The sequence below is a fragment of the Oratosquilla oratoria genome, chromosome 26 (genome assembly GCF_046742065.1).
Source record: "Oratosquilla oratoria isolate Oo_2021 chromosome 26, ASM4674206v1, whole genome shotgun sequence".
Classification (NCBI taxonomy): Eukaryota; Metazoa; Arthropoda; class Malacostraca; order Stomatopoda; family Squillidae; genus Oratosquilla; species Oratosquilla oratoria.
Genome location: NC_134802.1, coordinates 53,296,643 through 53,321,642, shown reverse-complemented (window position 1 = coordinate 53,321,642; position 25,000 = coordinate 53,296,643).

Sequence of the window (25,000 nt, the reverse complement as noted above, 5' to 3'; positions counted from 1 at the left end):
TGTTGTTGTTGTCGTTGTTACTGATAATGTTATCATTATCATTATTATAATTATTTTTATTAATATTATTATCATTACTATTATTATCATTGCTATAACCATTATAATTTTTCTATTACGAATATTATCATTACTACTATTTATTGTTATAATTACCAATTACGATAGTCAACAAAATGAAATTTGAATGTTGTCCCAAAATCAAAGCACGCAAATTTAATGGTGTTCTTATATATATATATATATATATATATATATATATATATATATATTATATGAAATATATATATATATATATATATATATATACTGTATATATTATATATATATATATATATATATATATATGTATATATCAAATTGATGGAAAATATCACAGAAAAACAGTTCTTTGTAGACAAATTCTAAGAATATATTTGAACATTACATACAAAAAATATTAAATTCGCTTACGATCATTTCTTAGAGATAAAAACAAGTTTCATTCTGTTGACCAGTATTATGTTCTGGATGGTCTCGTACACAAGAGTCTCATGGAAGATGGTAAATTAGAATATATGGTAATGTGCTTGGATTTTGACGTTATGCCACTTGTATTGGTCATGCAAAAATAGCAATCTAAAGTGTGAATTAAAAAGTGTGGAATTAAAAACAGCAAATTAGGCGAATCTTTTGTTCATACAATGAGAAGTCTGCACATTCAAGATTTTTGTCAAATGTTGTGAATTTGAAAAGCTGGAAGACGACTTCGGCTACAATATCCTAGACTTTCCTAAGTCTACAATTCAACAATCTTCATCAACTTTTCTTAGTTTGTCATTCAGTTTCTCAGTATATGACGCAAAGATAATTTGACATTTGGAGATTCAAGAAACAAAAGATCGTAACCTAAGTCGTTTCTAGTCAAACGAACTCATTTGAGTCGCGTAGGTGTGACAAGGGTATTCACAACATACTCGTACATAAGGAGCCCAAGTTCTATTCTGGTCACCCGCTTTAGACCCGAAGTAATGTTCATAACACTTGTTTATCAATTGTGCAGAACGACGAATTTGTGATCTAAATATTTACTCTCCACAGTTTGGGCTGTTTCAGCAGTTTCTCGGCATTGTGATGGTGGATGGCGTATGTAAACTTTGTAGAAAAAATGATCAATTTTGTAAAGTCTTGAAAAACACCACAGAAATAAATTTCAAAGCAATACTGAGACAAACGAATTCCAAACACATTTATATATGTCAACAATGATATAAGAATAAAGGAGACTGTAAGAGACCATAAGGCCTACACTACCACCTATCATCCCCATCCATAAAGTTGTCTAACCCTCTATTAAAACAGCTGATAGTTTCAGCGCTCACTAACTACATAGTTACAGTCTGTTCCATTCATGGACCACTCTATTAGTAAATCAATTTTTGCTTATTTCTTTCTTAAACCTAAATTTGTCCAATTTAAATTCACTACTGCTAGGATGTTCTACCTGCACATCCCAACATGTTATATAAGTTTTTCCTTCCTTTGTTGACTCAGATAGACTTAAGAGATTTAGTAGATTCATAGAAAATGAAAAAAAAATTCTAACCACTAGCTCCTGCAAAAATACAGCCAATTTCTTTAACATACAACATCAGATGACAGGAGTGTACTGGAAAAAACAAATAAACAAACAAACTATGGGTGATACATTTTTTTTTAGAATGTATTTGGATTTAGAATGCAAAAAAAAAAAAAAAAAAAAAAAAGCACACATGGGAAAACGACGTGTTCTCTATCTAGTGACAAATGCTTTTATTGTCTGGTGCTTCAGCCGTTTCGGGTCTGCCAATTGATGTAGTGATGGTGAGTGTGGTCGTGGTGACGGTTATGAAGAGGGTGTAGATATTGGTGGTTATGGCAGTGTGCTGGGACCGTGGGTATTACAACCAGGTAGCAGGGGACCATATAACACTACAGAAGGGGTTGGCGTGATAGACATCACTTTGTGATGACTATTCCGTGATGATAATCTCGCGATCAACTGAGGTGGGTGTGGTGCTATTGTGGTCGGTGGTGAGTTGGAGGGAGGGGGGAGTGTTCTGAGGGGGAGTGAGGTGTGGTGGGAGAAGGGGGTAAGGGGGAGTAAGGAGGAGGAGGAAGAGGAGGAGGAGGAGGAGGGGAGGAGGGGGGAGTGAGTCCCGCCTAGGGGTCAAACAGCACTCAATGTTTGTCACCGCGTTGGTGGTGGTGGTGGTCGCGGTGTCGGAGTAGATGGTGATAGTGTCCCTGCAACTGGTGATAGTGGTGTGGCAGAGCTAGTCGTAGTGGTGATAGTAGAAGTGGTGATGACAGTGGTGGAAGTGGTTTTGACCGTGTTGGCTGTGGACGTCGTATCAACGAGGTTAGTGGTGGAACTAGTCGAGTCGGAGTGATGGTGTTAGTAATGTTGGTGGTGGTAGTAGTATGAGTGTTGGTGTTGGTGGACAAAGTGTTGGTGATGCTAGTATCAGCGGGTGGAGGCAAGGGGCTGGGGGCTGCGAGGGGGCTGCGAGGGGGCTGCGAGGGGGCAAGAGGGGACACTGAGGGGGCTTTGAGGAGGTTAGATGGGGCTTTGGGGTTGATGGAGGGGGTTGTGATGGAGATGGAGGGGGCTGTGAGGGGGCTGAAGGGGATAGGAGAGGGCTGGAGGGGACTTTGAGGGGGCTTCGGGGAGACTAGATGAGGCTTTGAGGGGGATGGAGGGGGCTGTGAGGGGGCTGAAGGGGGTAGGAGGGGACTTTGAGGGGGCTTCGAGGAGACTAAGATGGGGCTTTGAGGGGGATGGAGGGGGCTGTGAGGGGGCTGAAGGGGGTAGGAGGGGGCTGGAAGGGACTTTGAGGGGGGCTTCGAAGAGACACGATGGGGCTTTGAGGGGGATGGAGGGGGCTGTGAGGGGGCTGCGAGGGAGCTAAAGGGGACTTTGAAGAGGTTAGATGGGGCTTTGAGGGGGATGGAGGGGTCTGTGAGGGAGCTGTGAGGGAGATGGGGGGGCTAGAGGGAGTTGGAGGGAAATGGGGGGCTGGAGGGGGCTGGAGGGGCTGTGAGGGAGATGGGGGGGCTGTGAGGGGGCTGGAGGGAGATGGAGGGGGCTGGAGGGGCTGTGAGGGAGATGGAGGGGGCTGGAGGGGCTGTGAGGGAGATGGGGGGCTGGAGGGGCTGGAGGGGCTGTGAGGGAGATGGGGGCTGTGAGGGGGCTGTGAGGGAGATGGGGGGGCTGGAGGGGGCTGGAGGGGCCGACACTGGCCAGACAACTCTGCACTTGATTATGCGGACCCCTGCATCGCCCCAGGATGGGGGTCCTCCATGCCTCCATCTCACTCCACATACCCATGCCCACTCCACACTCCCGTTTCCACTCCTCAACGGCATCAGCATCACTATATACTCCGTTTCAAACTCCTCCATATTCACTCCATATTGATAACCTCCTGCTTACACTCCATAACCAAACCCTCCACACTGGACTCCATATTATACTCCACACTTCATCTAGTCACACCCACATATAACTCCACTTTTCCATCCTCTCTTCGTACTCCCTGTGATTCCCTCCATACCTCCATAATTTAAATTCCTTCACTCCACAACTATCCCTCCCATCCTGTTCCACTCCAATCTTCCATTCTCCTTGCGTACTCCAATCGCACTGGCGCTCATATTCTTTCATTCACTCCACACTCACTCCACAATCACTCCACAATCACTCCACACTCACTCCACACTCACTCCACAATCACTCCACACTTAATCCACACTCACTCCACAATCACTCCACACTCACTCCACACTCACTCCACACTCATTCCACACTCACTCCACACTCACTCCTTCTCTGCCTAACTTCATTTCCCTTTGTATGCAGACCAACCTAATTTACTCCTTTTTTTTCCTACGGTACAATCTCTCTCTCTCTCTCTCTCTCTCTCTCTCTCTATCTATCTATCTATCTATCTTTATATCTCTCTTTCTCTTTCTCTCTTTCTCTTTATCATTCTTTCTCTCTTCATCATTCTCTCTTTCTCTCCCTTCTTCTCTCCCTCCTTCCCTCCTTCCCACATCTCCCCTCACTGCCTCCTTTCCCTCCATACCAACACCCCTCCATACCATACTTCACTCCCTCACTCCCTCACTCCCCTTTCACTCCATTCTCCTCCTCCATCTCTCTTAACTCCATAACTCAATCTCAGTGTCCTCACTCCTCAATGAACTCCACCTAGCCTCAACTCCACATCTATTCCTCCTACACTCCATACATAATGATCAAGTGTACCTCCATCTTACTTCTCTTTACTCCACCATTTCATGCTAAACGTATTTGCTCAGTCAGACATTGGATTCTTGACGCTTCTTAATGCTATACATGTGTTGTTTCTTCCAGTGTATAGCATCAGAGCGGGCCAAGACATCAACGTTTTGTTTGCAAATGTAACCAATCATGCCAATTACATTGACTGGGACAACTTATCAAAGATTATTACAAAATAAATCTTTCGTTGACAGTAAATATAACTTTATTAAACTAACTGTAAATAACTTGAATATGAGCCATGGGAAGTATAAACTATAATAAACTTATCATTAGGAAAATCGTCAAACATTTCGTAAACAAAGAATATGGTGTGAGGTCATATCGGGACATTTCGCCACCGCGATTGAGGTCACATTTGGGACATTTCGCCACCGCGATTGAGGTCACATTGGGACATTTCGCCACCGCGTGTGAGGTTTCTTCCCTCGTCTCTTTTTCTGTGTGTGTATATATTTGTCTTAATCTGTATACTTTGTACCTTGATATGTCAATAAAGACAAAAACGTTCGGTTTTTCAGTCTTTCATTTTCCATGTGGTGATCTGTACATTTGTGAATCACGTGTTCAAGTGATTATATATATATATATATATATATATATATATATATAAATATATAATATATATATAATACACACACACACACACACACACACACACACACACACACACACACACACACACACACACACACACACACACACACACACACATATATATATATATTTATATACACACACATATATATATATATGTATATATATATACACATATAATATATATATATATATATAATATATATATATATATATATATATTATATACTGTACACACACACACACACACACACACACACACACACATATATATATATATATATATATATATATACATATAATATATATATATATATATATATATAGATATATATAATATATATACATACTGTACACACACAAACACACACACACACACACACACACACACACACACACACACACACACACACACACACACACACACACACACACACACATATATATATATATATATATATATATATATCAAATATATATATATATATGTATATACATATATATATACTGTATATATAGATGGATGAATGGATTAGGCAGATGAGAGTGTGGGTGGAGGAAGAACAAGCAAAGATGGGCTGGAACTCCTTTATTGCTTATTATAACGTTTCGACCGACTCTGTCTTCTTCAGTAAGCTTACTGAAGAAGACCGAGTCGGTCGAAACGTATGAGTAATAAAGGAGTTCCAGCCCATCTTCGCTTGTTCTTCCTCTATCCACACTCTCATATATATATGTACATATATATATATATATGTATATATACATATATATATATATATATATATGTATATGTATATATACATATATATATATTTGAATGATGGTGGAGGAAATGAAGAAATAGTAGGAGAATTTAAAGCGGACGTTTCGACCTCACAGTGTCTTTATCAAAGCTTACAACATTTGATCACAATCGGACAAAATATACCCACTGCCTTCATCTCTCGGGCCACCTGGGAGAGTTTAATGCACAAGTTTTATTATTTTCTAAAATTATTATATGACTGGTAGGTTTTGCCAGACATACGAAGCCTTCTCTATTATTTATTTTTTCAGGGATATTTATATATGCAGCTTCAATTGTTTTTCTCAAACTTTTTGTATAACATTTATTAAGAACAACCGCATTATTCCAGTCAAGGAGATGATCTTGTTCTTCAATGTGCCTAACAATGGAATTAGTTAACCGGTGTGCTTTTACATAATTTTTGTGTTCAATTAACATTTTTCCAAGTCCTCGACCAGTATGCTGAAGGGCAACTTTTACTCGGATTTTTATATATCACACTATTTTCATTCGTCGCGTTAGTGTTTTTATGTTTAATGATCTGGCTGATCTTATGACCTGTTGTCCTTGCAATCTTTATGCCCGCTATCAAAAGAAATGCATCAAGAATTGGACTTATGTTAGTGTTTGATACAGTTATATAACGTGTTTTTCTCCCAACAAATACTCTCTTCTCTTCCTCCAAAACCACCAAATACCAGCCCCCGGAAACATATTCATAATCACATCACTCACTGCTCCATCAACACACTAAAAGACAACACATTGCTGCATGCCAGACCCCCCGATATCCATCTCTCTGAATCCTCTCTCCCACGAAAGGACAGAGTCCACCAGGCCAGACTGCGATGCGGCCACCACCCAGCTCTTCTAAGCTACCAGAGGAGGCTGGATGACCGCATTGTGGACAAATGCCCAGGATGTAACACTTCACCCCATACTATTCAACACGTCATGGAAGACTGCATCATACACAATCACGCACGCAAACAACAGAACATACACTCCATAAAGGATTTGTGGGGAAACCCCGTTTCGGCCGTGGCATTCCTTGGGGAGACGGGACTGCTCGGACAGACAGTCGGTTGATCAAGAATCCTACTCCACTAAATCTTTCTTTGTCCTTGCCTCTATAGTAGAGCAGGTGGTGACCATCTTGTAATTGTATTAGCTTTTCTTCCACTCTTCGGACTTCGCTCAGTCCTACGATGTCCCGCTTGATGTTGTCTAGTTCTTCCATTAAACTCTCCAGCCTGTGGTTTTCTGAAAGAGTTCTTACGTTTTAGGTATAGATTTTCATTATCTTCATTTTCTTCATGTTGTTTAATGTCCAAGACTTGGATCTGCTTGGACAGTGCTTACATACATTCAGTGGCACATTGCCCGTAAGCACACGAGGCAATGCGGTTGGACCTTTAGGAGACGATGATTCAACAGGAACGCCCTGTTTTGTTTTGGTTGTGCTGTTCATTTTTGCTATGAAGGTTGTTTTTGGCAATAATTTCACCTCCGTGCCAACTGGTTTGTGGTGAGATATTTCTCTGGTGTCACCTTATTCATTATATTCGGTGAAGTCCTATATCTATAGGGTGCACAGTGGTCCACGCCGTCATTATGACGGTACCCCATATATGTATGAGGACTTTCCCTGTTTGCCATCAGGGACGTGCCAGTTTGCAGTGGGTCCTGCAACTGTGTGTTTGAGCTGCTCTTTGTCTGATTTTTCTTACAAAACCTGTTCGATATTATATATATATATATATATATATATATATATGTATATATGTATATATATGTATATATATGTATATATATATGTATATATATATATGTATATATATATATATATATATATATATGTATATATACATGTGTATATATACATATATATATGTGTATATATATATATACATATATATGTGTATATATATATATATGTATATGTATATATATATATACATATCTATATGTGCAAGTGGAGTTGAAAACGACAGCATTGTTGTAGTTATTCAGTTTCTTCCCTCGTATTCTCGATTTTCCTGATTAGAGATTTGCCATTAACCGAGTGAATTGAAACTAGATCACTGTATTCTTCCATTTCTTTTCATTGTTTGAGCTCAACGTTTCGTCTTATGACATTTTCAAGAGTAAACTGAAATAACAGTATTGTTCTTGTATATTTTTTACACAATTGTCACCATTACTGTAATTATGTAATTTTTGTGTGTGAGCTTCTCTTTGTCTGATCTTTCTTACAAAACCTGTTCAATATGGGTACAAGCAGATCCAAGTCTTGGACATTAAACAACATGAAGAAAATGAAGATCTATACTTACAACGTAGGAAGTCTCAGAAGACCACAGACTGGAGAGTTTAGTGGAAGAACTAGACAACATCAAGTGGGACATCTTAGGACTGAGCGAAGTCCGAAGAACAGAAGAAAAGCTGATACAATTAAAACATGGTCACCACCTGTTCTATTATAGAGATAAGGACAAAGAAAGATCTAGTGAAGTAGGATTCTTGATAAACCGAGAGGTTGCTGGTAACGTAGTCAAATTCAGTAGTTTATCGGACAGAGTAGCTTGGATTATGATTAGGCTGTGCAAAAGATTCACTCTGAAAATAATTCAGGTTTATGCACCAACTTCACAGAGTTCAGACGATGAAATTGAGTCGTTCTATAATGATTTAAGTCAGGTAATGGATCAAGAAAAAAGTGCCCGTTGGTAATAGGCGACTTCAATGCTAAAGTGGGGAAGAAGATGGGAGATGAGACGTGCATTGAGAAGTTTGGAGTAGGTGAAAGAATTGACAGAGGTTAGATGTTAGTAAATTTTGCAGAGAACACATGAGGATAATGAACATCTTCCAAAAGCGTGTAGGTCGTAAATGGACCTGGAGAAGTCCAAATGGAACAACAAAGAACGAAGTAGTCTTCATATTAGGAGATGAGAGCAAAAGCGTTAGCAATGTTACGTCATAAATAAAGTCAACATAGTGACCATAGAATGGTAGGTTGCACAGCTAAGTTCAATTTCAGAGCCGAGAGAAATAAACTAGTTTTAAAAAAGAAAATAAGCCTTGCAAAAATTAATGATAATAAGAAATTTCAGTTACATACATATACCAAGGCTTTTTCCCCCTTCCAAGGGAGGTAGCCAAAAAGGGAAAGGCATAAAAACACTCCCACCCATTTCATCCCTAAATACACTCCACACCCCTCCCACCCTCCCTCTCATCTGAGCACCTCCTGGATGACGGGCCATCCCTGCACCCTGCCCACCGCCCTGGGTCAGAAGCAGTGTCGCAAGACACAGTACATCCACAGCAAGGCCGCTTCATTTAATCGGCGACCCCCCCTCTCCGTCCCCCTTTGCATATAAGGTGAGGACGGGGAGAAATCCCTTCGGGCTGCGTCAAAATTTACTCGCACATACTACACCACCCCCCACCCACCCGCCCATTCCTCCTCATGCAGTCACAACATCATCCATATACAACCATTCTCCACTCACCTCTGTCTTCCGTCCTCTCCCTTCCTCAACAGTTAGAAATTAGAAATAGATTCGAAGCTCTATGAACTAACGAGGACACCGTGGAAGATATTAATTTGAATTTAGTGAATATTATTAGGAAATTGGCAGAGAAAGTAGGAAGTACAAAAACATAGGAGAAAACAAATACTCCAAAGCTACAAGTGACCTAATTAAAAGAAGAAGGACCATGCAGATTAAAAGTATGTGAGACGAAATAGAAAGAGTAGAACTAAACAAGCTTATCAACAGAAGGCAGAGATTAGAGAAAAGAAAGAGAAACATGGATGAAATAGAGAAAACTATTCGGAAAGGTAAATGTATTAAAGTGACCGAGCGTAGACATGCTTTAGGAAGACAGCAAATGATATGTTTGAAAGATAGAAATAGAGAAACCATTCAATGTAGAGACAGAATGGTAAAAAGAGTAGAAGAATTTTACCAAGAGCTTTCCTCGTCGAAGACCGTAGTTGAGTCAATAAATTCATGTGTAAACGTTAGTAGTGTGCAAGAGATTACAAAGAAAGAAATAGAATTGGCTCTAAAAACTATGAAACGAGGAAAAGCACCTGGAGAAGATGGTATATGGATAGATCTATTGAAAGACGCAGGTAGATAAGTTCATATTAAATTAGCTGAGTTGTACACCCAGTGCTTACGTCAAGAAAGCGTTCCTGAATCATGGTGCAATGCTATAGTCATTCTGCTTCATAAAAAAGGAGACCAGAAGGGCCTTAGTAACTATCGGCCGATTAGGTTATTATCAAACGTATATAAAGTATTCTCCAAGATCCTTACAATTAGTCTAAGTAAATTTTTAGATGGAAACCAACCGAGAGAACAGACAGGCTTTAGGAGCGGATATTCGACTCTAGACCATTTGCAGGCGATAAACCAACTAATCGAGAAAACGACAGAATACAATATACCTCTGTGTTTAGCTTTTGCAGATTACGAGAAGGCCTTTGACTCGGTAGAACAAATAGCAATTCTAAACGGGCTACGCTCACAGGGTACAAACAAACAGATCGTAAGAGTTTTAGAAAAGATTTATGCGAAAGGTACCGCTATAATTTGACTACATAAAGATACAGAAAAGATCAAGATAGAGAAAGGAGTACGCAAGGTGATACAATTTCACTCAAATTATTTACAGCTTGTTTGGAAGATATTGTCAGAAGATTGAGTTGGGAAAATAAAGGTTTAAAGATTAATGGCGAATATTTGAACTACCTAAGATTTGCGGATGACATTATTCTTATTTCAGTAAGAGCAGAAGACTTGCAAAATATGCTGAGCGATCTAAACAAAGGAAAGTCTCAAAGTAGGTTTAAAAATGAATAAGAGTAAAACCAAAGTAATGTTCAACACGACAGTTCAAAGTAAAGAGATTGTAATTGATGGTGAGAGTCTTGAGAAAGTTGAAGAGTATAATTATTTAGGCCAGATGGTCAAGGTGACAAAAAATCATGATAATGAAATAAAAAGACGCTTTACAATTGGTTGGAAAGTGTTTGGTAAGTATGATAAAATCCTGAGAGGATCTCTACCTATATGTTTGAAACGTAAAGTTTGCAATCAATGCATTCTGCCAGCAATAATCTACGGGTGTGAGACTTGGAAACTGACGAGGGCGATGGAAACAAAACTAAGAACTGCACAGAGGAGAATGGAGAGATCAATGATGGGAATAACACTGAGAGACCGAAAGAGAGCAAATTAGGTGAGAGAGCAGACTTGAGTGAAAGAAATTGTGGAGGCGGTAAAAGAGAGGAAGTGGAATTGGGCAGGTAAGTTAGTGCGAAGGACTGATGAGCGATGGAGCAAGTATGTTACTGAGTGGACGCCGTGAGATGGTAAGCGTGGAAGAGGGAGACCAGACAGAAGGTGGAGAGATGAGATCAAGAAGTATACAGGAGTGACGTGGCAGAGGATGGCACGGTCGTGTGATTCATGGAATGCTTTGAAAGAGGCCTTTGTTCAGCAGTGGACTCAGGATGGCTGATTTGATTGATTGATTATACGGGGAGGGAGCTATGCTCGTGGTGACCTGTCTTTGTATCTTTCATCATGAATTTTTTTCTTAAAATATTGAATGGTGTTTGCACACACTGTTTCTTTATCTAAATTATTCCAGGTATCCGGCACTCTGTGTGGGAAGCTATTTTTGCAGATCTCTTCTATAGTTATCCTTTTTGAGTTTCTTTTCGTGTCCTCTTGTTTTCCATTGTCCCATTTTAGTAAATCATTCCTACCAAGGATTTCCATTCCTTTCATGATTGTATGTGTGTGTGTGTTTTTGTTTGTTTGTTTGTGTGTGTGTGTGTGTGTGTGTGTGTGTGTGTGTGTGTGTGTGTGTGTGTGTGTGTGTGTGTGTGTGTGTGTGTGTGTGTGTGTGTGTGTGTGAGAGAGAGAGAGAGAGAGAGAGAGAGAGAGAGAATGAAAGTGAGAGTGGGAGTGAGAGAGTATGTGTGTATGTATGTGTGTGTGTGTGTGTGTGTGTGTGTGTGTGTGTGTGTGTGTGTGTGTGTGTGTGTGTGTGTGTGTGTGTGAGAGAGAGAGAGAGAGAGAGAGAGAGTAAGGGTGTGTGTGTGTGAGAGAGAGTAAGAGTGTGTGAGAGAGAGTAAGTGTGTGTGTGTGTGTGTGTGTGTGTGTGTGTGTGTGTGTGTGTGTGTGTGTGAAAGAGAGAGAGAGAGAGAGAGAGAGAGAGAGAGAGAGAGAGAGAGAGAGAGAGAGAGAGAGAGAGAGAGAGAGAGAGAGAGAGTGTTACCTGACCTTCACAGCAAATATCAAATCTTTCTCAAGAGCGTGGCAAACATTGATGAGTTTATTCTGGCTGCCGCCGGGCGATTTCATTCGGGTCAAAGCGTGCCTCCGTGGTGAAAGGGAGTAACGACCTCCTCCTCCTCCTCCTCCTCCTCCTCCTCCTCCTCCTCCTCCTCCTCCTCCTCCTCCTCCTCCTCCTCCTCCTCCTCCTCCTCCTCCTCCTCCTCGTTCTCTTCTTCTTCTTCTTCTTCCTCCTCCTCCTCCTCTTCCTTCTCCTGCTCCTTCTCCTCCTCCTCCTCCTCCTCCTCCTCCTCCTCCTCTTTCTCCTTCTCCTCTTTTTTCCTCTTCCTCATCTGTCTCTTCTTTCTCCTTCTTCCTCTTTCTCCTCCTCCTCCTCCTCTTTCTTCTTCTCCTCCTCTTTTTCCTCTTCCTTATCTGTCTCCTCTTCTTTCTACTTCTCCTCTTTCTCCTCCTCCTCCTCCTCTTTCTCCTTCTACTATTTCTCCTTCTCCTCCTCCTCCTCCTCCTCCTCTTTCTCACCCTCCTATTTCTCCTTCTCCTATTTCTCCTCCTCCTCCTCCTCCTACTTCTCTTTCTCCTCTTCCTCTTTCTCCTTCTCCTCCTTTTCATTCTCCCCTCTCTCCTCCTGCTCCTCCTCCTTCTCTTTCTCATCCTCTTCTTCCTTCTTTTCCTCCTCCTCCTCCCCACTATCCTCCTCCCCCTCCTTCTATCCGCTCCTCCTCCTCTCCTCTTCTCTTCCTACTCCTACTCTTCCTCCTCCTATTCCTCTTCCTTCTATCTCCTCCTCCTCCTCCTCCTCATTCTCCTCCTCCTCCTCCTCCTGTCCACTCCTCCTATACTCTTCATACTCTTCTCTTCCTACTCCTTCTCCTCCTCCTCATATTCCTTCTCCTCCTACTCCTCCTCCTTCTATTTCCTCCTGTTCCTCCTCATTCTCCTTCTCCTCCCCTCCTATCCACTCCTCCTATCCTCTTCTCTCCCTACTTCTACTCTTCCTTCTCCTACTCCTTCTCCTTCTATCTCCTCCTCCTCCTCCTAATATGCTCTTCCCTTCCTACTCCTACTCTTCCTCCTTCTATCTCCTCCTCCTCCTCCTCCTATATTCTTCCCTTCCTACTCCTACTCTTCCTTCTCCTACTCCTCCTCCTTCTATCTCCTCCTCCTCCTATGCTCCTCTCTTCCTACTCCTATTCTTCCTCCTCCTACTACTCCTCCTCCTTCCATCTCCTCCTCCTCCTCATTCTCCTCCTCCCCCTGCTCTTGTCCACTCCTCCTATCCTCTTTTCTTCCTACTCCTACTCTTCCTCCTCCTACTCCTTCTAACTCCTCCTCCTCTTCCTCATTCTCCTCCTCCCCCTCCTCCTGTCCACTCCTCCTATCCTCTTCTTTTCCTACTACTACTCTTCCTCCTTCTATCTCCTCCTCCTCCTCCTAGCCCCTCCTCCTCCTCCTCCTGTTCCTCCTCCCACTCCCTCCCCTGACCCCGCGCCAGACCCGCCCCCTTTTGTCCGATGGGTTCAAGGTTCGATACCCGTCCGGACGATGAGTCACCGGCATTAACCTTTTTTATTTTCATAATTTCTATTTTATCATATTTCATTTTCTGAATTTTATTTTACTTTATTTTACTTTACTTTACTTTACTTTACTTTACTTTACTTTACTTTACTTTACTTTACTTTACTTTACTTTACTTTACTTTACTTTACTTTACTTTACTTTACTTTATTTTATTTATTTTATCTTATTTTATTTTCTTATTTTATTTTATTTTATTTCATTTTATTTTATTTTATTATTTTTATTTTATTTTATTATCTACTAGCCAAATTACCCGCGCGTTGCTGCGAGTTCGTGAATAATCCCTAACCTAACCATACCCCACCTATCTAGCTTTAACCCTTAACCTTAAAAAAAAAAAATAATAATAATTGGAGGGGAATGAAATATAGCTTTAAACACTCCCCCTCCTAGGTGTGCACCCCCCTACCCGAAGGTTGGGAAACCCTAGTTTGAAAATACATGCATACACAAACACAAATATCATATGTACACATTCTTTTGCGTATGTGTAGATTGACAATAAATGTCTACATCTAAAAGGTGAAGAAATGTATCTCGTTTATTTATCTTCAGAATATATATATGGCTATAGGGGTTTATTTGCAAAAACCTAGGAGGAGTTTGTGAATAATAAATTTCCGCCCGCAGTAAAATTAAATGAAAATAACCAATATTTTAACATTTGGTAAAATTATACAATCATTTTACATCTCATGCTCTCTTCTTACAAAAGCTATCATGGTTTGTGGCAACATTAATTTCACAAATATAAATAATATTTATGGTCACATACAATGGTTTGTTTAATCATATTAACTCTTATGTCACAAAAATAATACGCGACTTAAGGGGAGACTACAGTAGTGGCGTGTTTCCTCACCATAAACCACCTTACTTTAACCCTTAACCCTAACCAAGATATATATATTTTTAAATTAGATATAGTTATCCAAGTACCTGGAGTGATAGGGTATCAGAATATATATGGTTATGGAGGTCTATCTTCAAAACCCTAGGAGTCCGTGAACAAACAAGCAAACAAATAAACAAACAGACAGACAGACAGAGGCTACTACTTTATTATAGTAGATTCATTCATTTATCTATTTATTTTTGCTAGCGTCAGACGATCTTCTTCAGCTGTGTTGAAAAAAAAACATCCAACGGTAGATATAATAAAATCTCTTAAGAGACATCACCTCTGCCCCCCTAAAAAAAATCAGCTGTACATTGTTTGAGGTCTTTATAAGAAAGAAAGAAAAAAGAAAGAAAAAAAGAAATGAGCCCTATCGTAAGACGACAACTCCTTCTCCTTCTCCTCCTCCTCCTCCTCCTCCTCCTCCTCCTCTTCTTTCGGATACTCCTACCCCTCCTCCCTGTCCTCTTCCTCTTACTCTCCTCCTCTTCCTGTACTGGATTCTCTTATTCTTCTTTCTCCTCCTCCTCTTCTTCCGGATCCTCCTCCTTCGGATCTTTTCTCTCCTCCTCCCGGTCCTCCTCCTCCTCCTCCTCCTCCTCTTTCTCCTCTTCCTCTTCCTCCTCTTCCTCTTCCTCCTCTTCCTCTTCCTCATCTTCCTCTTCCTCCTCTTCCTCGTCTTCCGGACCATACTCCTCCGTCTTCTGTAATTCCTTCTCCTTCTTGGAGCCCAGAGCCTCTAAGCCCCGACTGGCCCTCCCCAAAACAGGAAGCCCATCTCGCTGCATAGCCCACTTTGGCCAACCTGACCTACCTCGATGTCCTTAAGCTACAGATCTCATTTCACCGAATTGGCTTTCTTACCTTGGAAGCCCCACCATTTGCGAAGCCCTATTCTTTTTATCATGTTAGCCCAACTCACCGATTAAGCCTACCAAGTCTCTAATCCCAAGAGTCTTAGGAAGTACAAGCTTTCATATTAGCCCATCTTTCCGTTCCAGCCTCCCCATTCTTGAAGCCCATCAAATTCCAAAAAAGCTCAAAGATGAAAAAAGCCTAGTTCCCCATTCTAACCTACCGTGCGAACTAAGCCCACTCAGACTTAAATCCCACAAAATACAGGAAGCCCAGCTTTCCATATTAACTTAGGAAAGACATTCTAGATCGTGGTATTACTAGAAAGGTAGATCATAGCACCTTGAAGACTAATCCAAGTCTTGGAAGGAAAACTATACATCGATGATGTCCGCCAGTCTACTTCGAGTATTTTCTTTCAGAAACCGACAGTTTACCAGAAGCTTCTATTCTCACGAAGTACGTCGCGCCCTTCCAAAAGTCAATTGTCCATGACCCACATTGACCCAGCCTTTGGTCATCTCCTTCCTTGCCGTGTGTATGCCATTTTGTCTGCCGTCAGGGGATTTTATTCATTAACGAAAGGGGGAACAAGACCCAGATCTGGAGCAAACAGACCCCGGCCCGGAAGTCTTGGCGCGTGGCAGGAACGCTACCCCCCTCCCCCCAACCTCTCCCCTCCCTCCCTCCTTCCCCCCCCCCTCCCCATCTCTTCAGGTCATCTAACCGGGGTCATGCGGTTTACATAAGACCCCGTTAAGTAGGACGCGAACTTTTTCCGTGGCCCATGAGGGCAGCTGCCCCAGGAGTAAATGAAACCAACTTGCGGCATCCATAGGCCCCGTCGACCCGTTTCCCCGCGTTGCCGTCTCGTGATTTAATTTAGCCAAAGAACTTCATTAATGAGGGCTCAAATCCCCCGGTGACTCTTTAGGATTTATTCCACCTGCCTCCAGGCGATTTTATTCAGCTGAGGTGTCGCATGAGAAGTAGAACGGATGATCAACCATCGCGGTCCATGTTAAGTGCGGAGTTCCTTTGGGTTCAGTTCTGGGTCCCCGGTCTGCTCGAACTGGCAAAGGCTAGCGGGTGAAATGCTCCACATGTTGTCCAAATTTGCTGATAGTACAGAACTGGTGAACAGCAAAGCGTCGTTCAAGTCAGCTCAGTTTTCGATGACCTATGGCACACCTATGGCACACCAATGACACCAACAGCACAGCTATAATACACCTATGTTACATCTATGGTACATCTATGGCACACCTATGGTACACCTATGGCACACCTATGGTACATCTATGGCACATCTATGGCACATCTATGGCACACATATCGCACAACAACGGAACACCTATAGCACACCTATATTACATCTATGGCACAACTATGGTACACCTATGGCACACTTACGGCACACCTATGGCATACCTATGGCTCACCAACGGAACACCTATGACACACGAACGGATCACCTATGGCACACAAATGGCACACTTATGGCATACCTATGGTACACCTATGGCACACTTATGGCACAGCTATGGTACATCTAAGGCACACCAATGGCACACCTATGGCACACCTATGGCACAGTGGTCTGAAAATTACCTTTTATTTATGAAATAAGTCAGACAGGTAAAAAGTGTATAAGTACAATTATATTTTATTAAAGAAATGAAGAGTAAAGAGGAGATTGTCTGATTATTATCTTTATCTTTAGCACATCTAAGCGCTGAGCTTTTGATTCCGAAAACACATAATATTCTAAAACGATCACTAGAAGTCAAGGATCCCAAATATGTTCAGTACAAATCAATCAAATCAGCCATCTTGAGTCCACTGCTGAACAAAGGCCTCCTTCATACCATTCCATGATTCACACGACCGCACCATCCTCTGCCACGTCACTCCCGCAAACTTCTCAATCTCGTCCCTCCACTTTCTGTCTGGTCTCCCTCTTACACGCTTCCCGTCTCGCGGCGTCCGCTCAGTAACACAATTACTCCATCGCTCATCAGTCGTTCGCGCTAACTTAACTGCCCAATTCCACTTCCTCTCTTTTACTGCCTCCACAATATCTTTCACTCTAGTCTGCTCTCTCACCCAACTTGCTCTCTTTCGGTCTCTCAGTGTTATTCCCATCATTGATCTCTCCATTCTCCTCTGTGCAGTCCTTAGCTTTGTTTATCTCTTCTCCACTTTCTGTCTGGTCTCCCTCTTACACGCTTCCTCTCTCGCGGCATCCAGTCAGTAACACATTTACTCCATCGCTCATCAGTCCTTCGCGCTAACTTACCTGCACAAAAACCATTCTTCTATTTACATGTACACTATGCTTAACCGTTGGCAGACTGGAAAGAGTGCAGAAAAGAACTGACAAACACACAATAAATATTCTTAAAGATATAGAAATAGCCTGAAATAAATAAACATGTCTTCCTCCGAGATTTTGAGGACCTATAGAGGATTTGAAACAAAAATTCAAAACCGTAAAAAAAAAAAAGATTAAAATACGTCCAAATTGAAAAAAGAAAAAAATCAAAATACATCTAAATTGAAAATAGAAAAGAAAAAAATCAATTAGAAAGTAATGAGTTTAAGTTTAGTGAGTTTAAGCTAAGTTTAGTTTAATGAGTTTAAGCTACCATGACATGGACTTAGTCGAGAAAAAGGAAGATCCATTTTCAACAATCGCGTAGTACACGAATTGGAAACTTCCTTCTGAGGCAGTCGCATACAGTACGGTTCAAAGTTCATTGTCATTATTCACTTATTTGTTTATTTGTCTAGATACTTATTCATTTATTCATTCATACATCCACTAATTACTCTACATTCGATCTTATTATGAAAAGAGGTCAATCCTCTTACTGTAGTTAGGTCAAATGTGATGGTTATAGTGATGATAGCATTAGTGGTGGTGATGATAGTGATGATGGTGAAAGAGGGAGTGGTGGTGATGGTGAAAACGGTGGTGATGATGGTGGTGGTGTTGGCGATTTTTGAAGGGAGAGTTTGAAGATTAGGAAATGTGGAAGATGACGAGAAGGAGAATGGGGTGAGTGAGAACAGGATGTGAAGGGAGAGGGAGAGGGAGAGGGAGAGGAAGAGGGAGAGGGAGAGGGAGACGGAGAGGGAGAGGGAGAGGGAGATAGAGTTAGATAGATAGATAGATAGATAGATAGATAGATAGATAGATAGATAGATAGATACTTTGTGTGTGCGAGTGCATGTGTGTGTGTGTGAGAGAGAGAGAGAGAGAGAGAGAGAGAAAAGAGAAAGAACAAGAGAGAGAGAGAGAGAGAGAGAGAGAGAGAGAGAGAGAGAGAGAGAGAGAGAGAGAGAGAGAGAGAGAGAGAGAGAGAGAGAGAGAGAGAGAGAGAGAGAGAGAGAGAGAGAGAGAAAGAGAGAGAGAGAAAGAGAGAGAGAAAGAGAGAGAGAAAGAGAGATGGAGAGGGAGGAAGAAAGGGGAGAAAAGTGGAAGGGAGGGAGGGAGGGAGGGAGGGAGGGGGAGGTGCCGACTCAGGACCTACTTCTGTCTGGCCGACGACTAGACATCGCTGACCTCCTCCGGACATCGTCGGGCGGTTGCGGCGGCGGCGGCGGCGGCGGTTGCGGCTGCGGTCAACTCGAGCCGCTTTCCAGGGGATCCGACCCGGGGGCCAGAGGGAGGGGATGGTAGGGAGGGAGGGAGGGAGGGAGGGAGGAAGAGAAGAGGAGGGAGGGAAGGGAGGGAGAAAAGGAAGGAGAAAGGGAGAGAGATAGTGAGGGAGAGAAGGAGGGAGGGAGTGGGTAGAGGGAGGGAGAGAAGGAGGGAGGGAGGGGTAGAGGGAGGGGATGGGAGGGAGGGGATGGGAGGGAGGGAGGGAGGAAGAGGAGAGGAGGGAGGGAAGGGAGGGAGAAAAAGGAAGGAGAAAGGGAGAGAGATAGTGAGGGAGGAAGATAGTGAGGGAGGAAGAGAAAGAGAGGGAGGGAGGGAAGGAGGGAGGGAGGGGGTAGAGGGAGGGAGGGAGAGGGTAGAGGGAGGGAGAGAGGGAGGGAGGAAGAGGAGAGGAGGGAGGGAAGGAGGGAGGGAGGGAAGGAGGGAGGGAGGGGGTAGAGGGAGGGAGGGAGGGGGTACAAGGAGGGAGAGAGGGAGGGAGGGAGGAAGAGGAGAGGAGAGGGGGGAAGGGAGGGAGAAAAAGGAAGGAGAAAGGGAGAGAGATAGTGAGGGAGGAAGAGAAGGAGAGGGAGGGAGGGAAGGAGGGAGGGAAGGAAAGATGGTGTGAAGGAGGGAGGAGTGGAGAGAAGGAGGGAGGAAGAACAGGAGAGAGGGAGGGTAAGAGAAAGCGAGGAAAGGAGATGGGAGAGAGAGGAAGAGAGAGAGGAGAGAGAGAGAGAGAGAGAGAGAGAGAGAGAGAGAGAGAGAGAGAGAGAGAGAGAGAGAGAGAGAGAGAGAGAGAGAGAGAGAGAGAGAGAGAGAGAGAGAGAGAGAGAGAGAGAGAGAGAGAGAGCAACTAAGACCCTCTAGCAGTAATTGTCTCACGTCTTTTCTTATATTACTGATATAAACACCAGTTCTATAACATCAGCATTCGTCTAGATTGTACAGAAAATAAGCAAACCTAGAAACGTTCTTGTTTGAATTGGTCCATGGGGCGATACTGGAAGCCTAATGAGCTGATAAAATTGAGGACAAAAATTCATAAAAAGTTTAACCCATCACCACAAAAATTCGTGATATAAGATCACAAACATAAAAATATTAACATTGCTTAAATGACAGATCAGTAAAAAAAAAAAATATATATATATATATATATATATATATATATATACATATGTGTGTGTGTGTGTGTGTGTGTGTGTGTGTGTGTGTGTGTGTGTGTGTGTGTGTGTGTGTGTGTGTGTGTGTGTGTGTGTGTGTGTTTGTGTGTGTATATATATGATTATGAGAAAAAAAGAAACATATTGTTAAACTACAACATTATCAAACTCACAGTGATCTGAATTCAAATAAATCTTTGATCTCGTATATCATAACACTGGCCTCAATTTGGGTCATCTGGAGGTGCCTACTAGGAAAAGAACATGAAGAAAGACGGTGGGGAAGAAGGAGAGAAAGAGAGAATTAAGGGTAGAGGAAGAAAAAAAAAAGAGGAGGAGGAGGAGGAGAAGTAGGAAGAAGATAAAGAAGAGAAAGAGGAGAAAGATGAGGAGGAAGACATAGAGAAAGAGAGAAAGAGAGAAGTAAGGTTGGAGGAAGAAGAAGAGAGGAGGAGTAGGTAGAAGATAAATTAGAGAAAAAAGAGAAAGAGGAGGAGGAAGATATAGATAAGGAGAGAAAGGGAGAAATAAGGGTAGAGGAAGAGAAAAAAAAAGAGGAGGAGGAGTAGAGAGAAGATAAAGAAGAGAGGAGAAAGAGGAGGAGAAAGACATAGAGAAGGAGCGGGAAAGAGAGGAGGCGAAGAAGAAGAAGAAAGAGAGGAAGAGGAGGAGGAGGAGGACAAAGGGGGGATGGGAATATAGGGAAGAAACAAAGGAGGAGGACAAAAAGAGGGGATGGGGGAGAAGGAAGAAATAGAGGAGGAGGAGAAGGCGAAGGAGGAGAGGAGGAGGAAGCGAAGGAAGAGGAGTACAAAGGAGAAGAAAATGAGAGAGGAGGAGGAATAGATAGAAAAAAGGAAGAAGAGGAGGAAGAGAAAGAAGAATAGGAGGAGGAACAAAAAGAAGTGGAGAAGGAAGAAATGAAACTTTTAGAGGAAGAGAAGAAGAAGAGGAGAAGGACGAAAAGAGGAGGGGAGGAGGAGGAAGAACAAGAGAAGGAGGAAGAATAATAATAAAAGAGGAGGAGGAGAAAGAAGAGGAGGAGAAGTAGGAGGAAGAAGAAGAGGAGGAGGGGGAGGTGGAGGAAGAGGAGGAAAAGGAGGAAAAGAACGAGGAAAAGAAGAAAGAGGAGGAGGGGAGGAAGAAAAGGAGGAGGAAAACAAAGGAACACAAAAAAAGAAAAAAAAAACAGCAGGCCTACTGGCCCTAACGAGGCTGTTTGTGTTTACTAAACTAAGCTACAGTTAAGAAAACAGGGCAGAAGATGAACTAACACTACTGCCACCACTACCCTATCCAATTGCAAAGAGGAGGAGGAAGAGGAGAAGGAGAAGGAGGGGGAGGAAAACGAAAAAGACGAGAAATAAGAAAAGAAAGAGTTGTAGAAGGAGAAGGAGGAGGAGGAGGAGGAGGAGGAGGAGAGGGAAGAGGAGAAGGAAGAAAACGAAGGAACAGATGATGGTAATCTTGTTCAGGTTATGGCCAATCCGATGCTGGGTCCCGATCGACTAAGACCTACTTTAAGAAAGTGGTCATCACCCTAAGCAGAACGGAATGGCCTGTTCTTAGACAGAACAAAATATACAAAGCTCGTCACCATAGTTAAGGTTCTAATGTATTAGAAATCCATTTTTCAATGTTCACTTTCGGTGCGATACGGTAGCCATAATGTTTCCACGATATATTGTCAAAATGATGATTATAAAAAGAAAAGAAAATGGACCACAAAATAACTATGGAGGAAATTAGGGTTAAGTTGGGAAGAATTACAACCTACCCAGAAGCGCTGAATTATGGAAATAAATCATAAGGGCGAGATTTCTATACCTTAAGGCCAATATCATGGGCTCTGGTTATTTTGTGTATATAAGTCATGATGGACACAGGGTCTGATAGACAGTCACACACACACACACACACACACACACACACACACACACACACACACACACACACACACACACACACACACACACACACACACACACACACACACACACACACACACTTGGAATAGCTTAACAAAGTAGATACAGCATAAGTTGAAACAATACTTGAACTCAAATCTAAATATGATAATTGGAAATGAAGGATATAGACCGATTTATAACTTTACATGAATTTGAAACTAGGTGTGGTAAACTGGAGACCAGGGGACGAAACCCCACGAGCGTTACTCCTCTCCTGGATACTACATTTAAGTAAATACAATTAATCTCATACACGCAGGAGGTCAAAACACGGCACCAGTGGCGACTAACAAACAGGAGTGTGGTGGAAGTATTCTTCATCGATGGACGCAAAGAGGAAGGAGCCAACCGTAGAGGCGATATTGTGTGTTGGAGAAGCGGAAAAACGCCTCTAGCGAAAGACACTGGGAGCGGGAGACGAACTCAAGGCGTTGTAAGGAGTCTCAATGTTGGTTTGTGAGCATGAGGCTGAAAATAAAAGATATTAATTTATTCCAATTCTCACCTGTGTTTGCTATTGTCAACACATACACACACACACACTCACTCACTCACTCTCTCTCACACACACACACACACACACACACACACACACACACACACACACACACACACACACACACACACATATATATATATATATATATATACAATATTAGTAAAAGAGGTGTGGAAGGCGGAGGTAGGAGTGAACATGAAGGGATGACTAAGGAAGAGATGGATGGATGGGGTAAAAGGGGTATTGGGAAAGAGGGGAATGACTGTTGAGAATGGACGGGAGAAGACAGAAGATAGGGGTGAATGGAGAATGGTTGTGTATGGATGATGCTGTTATGCATGAAAGGTCCCAGTGAACAGATTTACATTTATCAACCACAATTCACTTTAATTCTAAGACTTCAACATCGAGAAACTCGAGGAGGCTTACGTGCAGAAATTGATACGTGGTACAGCTAAGGACTCGAAACTATATATATATATATATATATATATATATATATATATATATATATATATATATATATATATATATATATACATATATATGTATGTTGTGATTTCTGTCCCAATTGTTGACACGTAAACCCCTAATGATTACATTGATTATCATCTCTGACTAACGCAAGAGAACATTGTCCTGCTCTGATACCTCTTCTTCTTACAATGTTCAAAGATAATTTGATCAACTCCTGAACACGAAATGAACCCTTTTATGACATTGGTCTTGTGACGTCAGACGACCTAATCTAGTCTAGGACCTTTGGTTCCAGAAGGTTTAAGGAGATTCTCGATTAAAGTCTTCAAACCCAGTTACCGCTTGAGCGAGTTTTATTTGGCCATCACTGTACCACGGCGGGGCTTTATCCACAACTATCTACAATCTTACTTGATTTATCTTTTAGACACATTTCTGTCGTCATTTAAGCGCCACATATCTGAGCCAATGAGGATTGTGATTGTCTCACCAATCAACCAATCAAAGACCACTTATGCAACCTGCACTTTGTTCATTTTGGTTATACCAGAGAAGCCACGCCCCCTTTCCCTGCCTTAACCTGTAATTGATTCAAAATTACCGCTGCTGAGGATAACACTCATCATCCAATCAGAGACTGACACGTCAGATCAGTGGGTGGGACTTACTTAACAAAATGAAACGATTTGGCCATAGATACACGACTCATCACTAATCAATTCTTCATACAGGCCACAAAATTTGCATATATTTTTCACAACACTGAGGAGAGAATAAAACATAATATACAATTTACAGTATGGAGTGCATATCACACATCCTATCTCAACATTTTAGCTAGCATCTCGCCTTCTCTTTGCGAATTCTATTTGGGTTGATTTCTAGTTTTTCCTCGTCGACCATATTCCAATCTTTGGCTACCCCGCCATCGTTCCCCCCCTCGCCCCCCATATCCCCCACCTCCGAAAAAATTGGGGGGGATATAAAAAAAATAATACCCCCGAGGGTGATATGTTACCTCCTCCTCAGCGGTAACTGATGGGATCAGGAAAGACGCCTCGGCCCAAACCTCCTACTTCACCTTCGAGGGTGAGGTACTATCGAGGCTGAGAGTTGGTGTACATACAGGCCCCCACTGTGGTCACCCTTTCACCTCTTGGAGGACCACTGGTTCGAAGAGGAACAGCACCTCCAGTGCCAAGAACCTACTCTCCTCGGTTCCCCACAACGTCGTCGTAAAGGGTTTCACCGAAATTTGGTCCGAAGTCAAAGTGGTTTCGATGAATCAAAGGGAAGAGATATTCCAGTCGTGTCAATTCTTGAATTGCTCTTCGCCAGTTATACATTTAGGACTACGGCCTAAAGGTGGTTTTATTCAGTCAGAGGGGACCTGATCGATTATGGCTAAATAAGTATGTGTATATACATACACAACTTGTCGGAGGGCTCGCCTAATACAGGCATTGAATGAAAATGAGACTAGGTCTTCTGATGTTACGTGAAGCGTGGTCGGGGACTTGTACAGTCCTTTTGAACCATCGCACGTAGCCCAGTCGCTAGCGTCTTGGCTTCCTGATTATTTACGCACAGGTCAGGGTTCGAATCCCTTGGCAGAGCTTCTAAAAATGCTAAATTAGTATGACCTCGTCTGCCCGCACGAAGACTGTAAGCTTTGTTCCACAACACAGACAAGGAGAATCACGTGCAACTGTCCTAAAAACATATACATATAGTACATACATACCAAAGGCACTTTCCCCTTTATGAGGGGGTGACCTAGACAAAGCACCATACACCCAATACATAAACATTAAAACTAATCTAACGCTCCTCCCATCTCAGCACTTCGTGGAAAAAAAATAAAATAAAAAATAGAT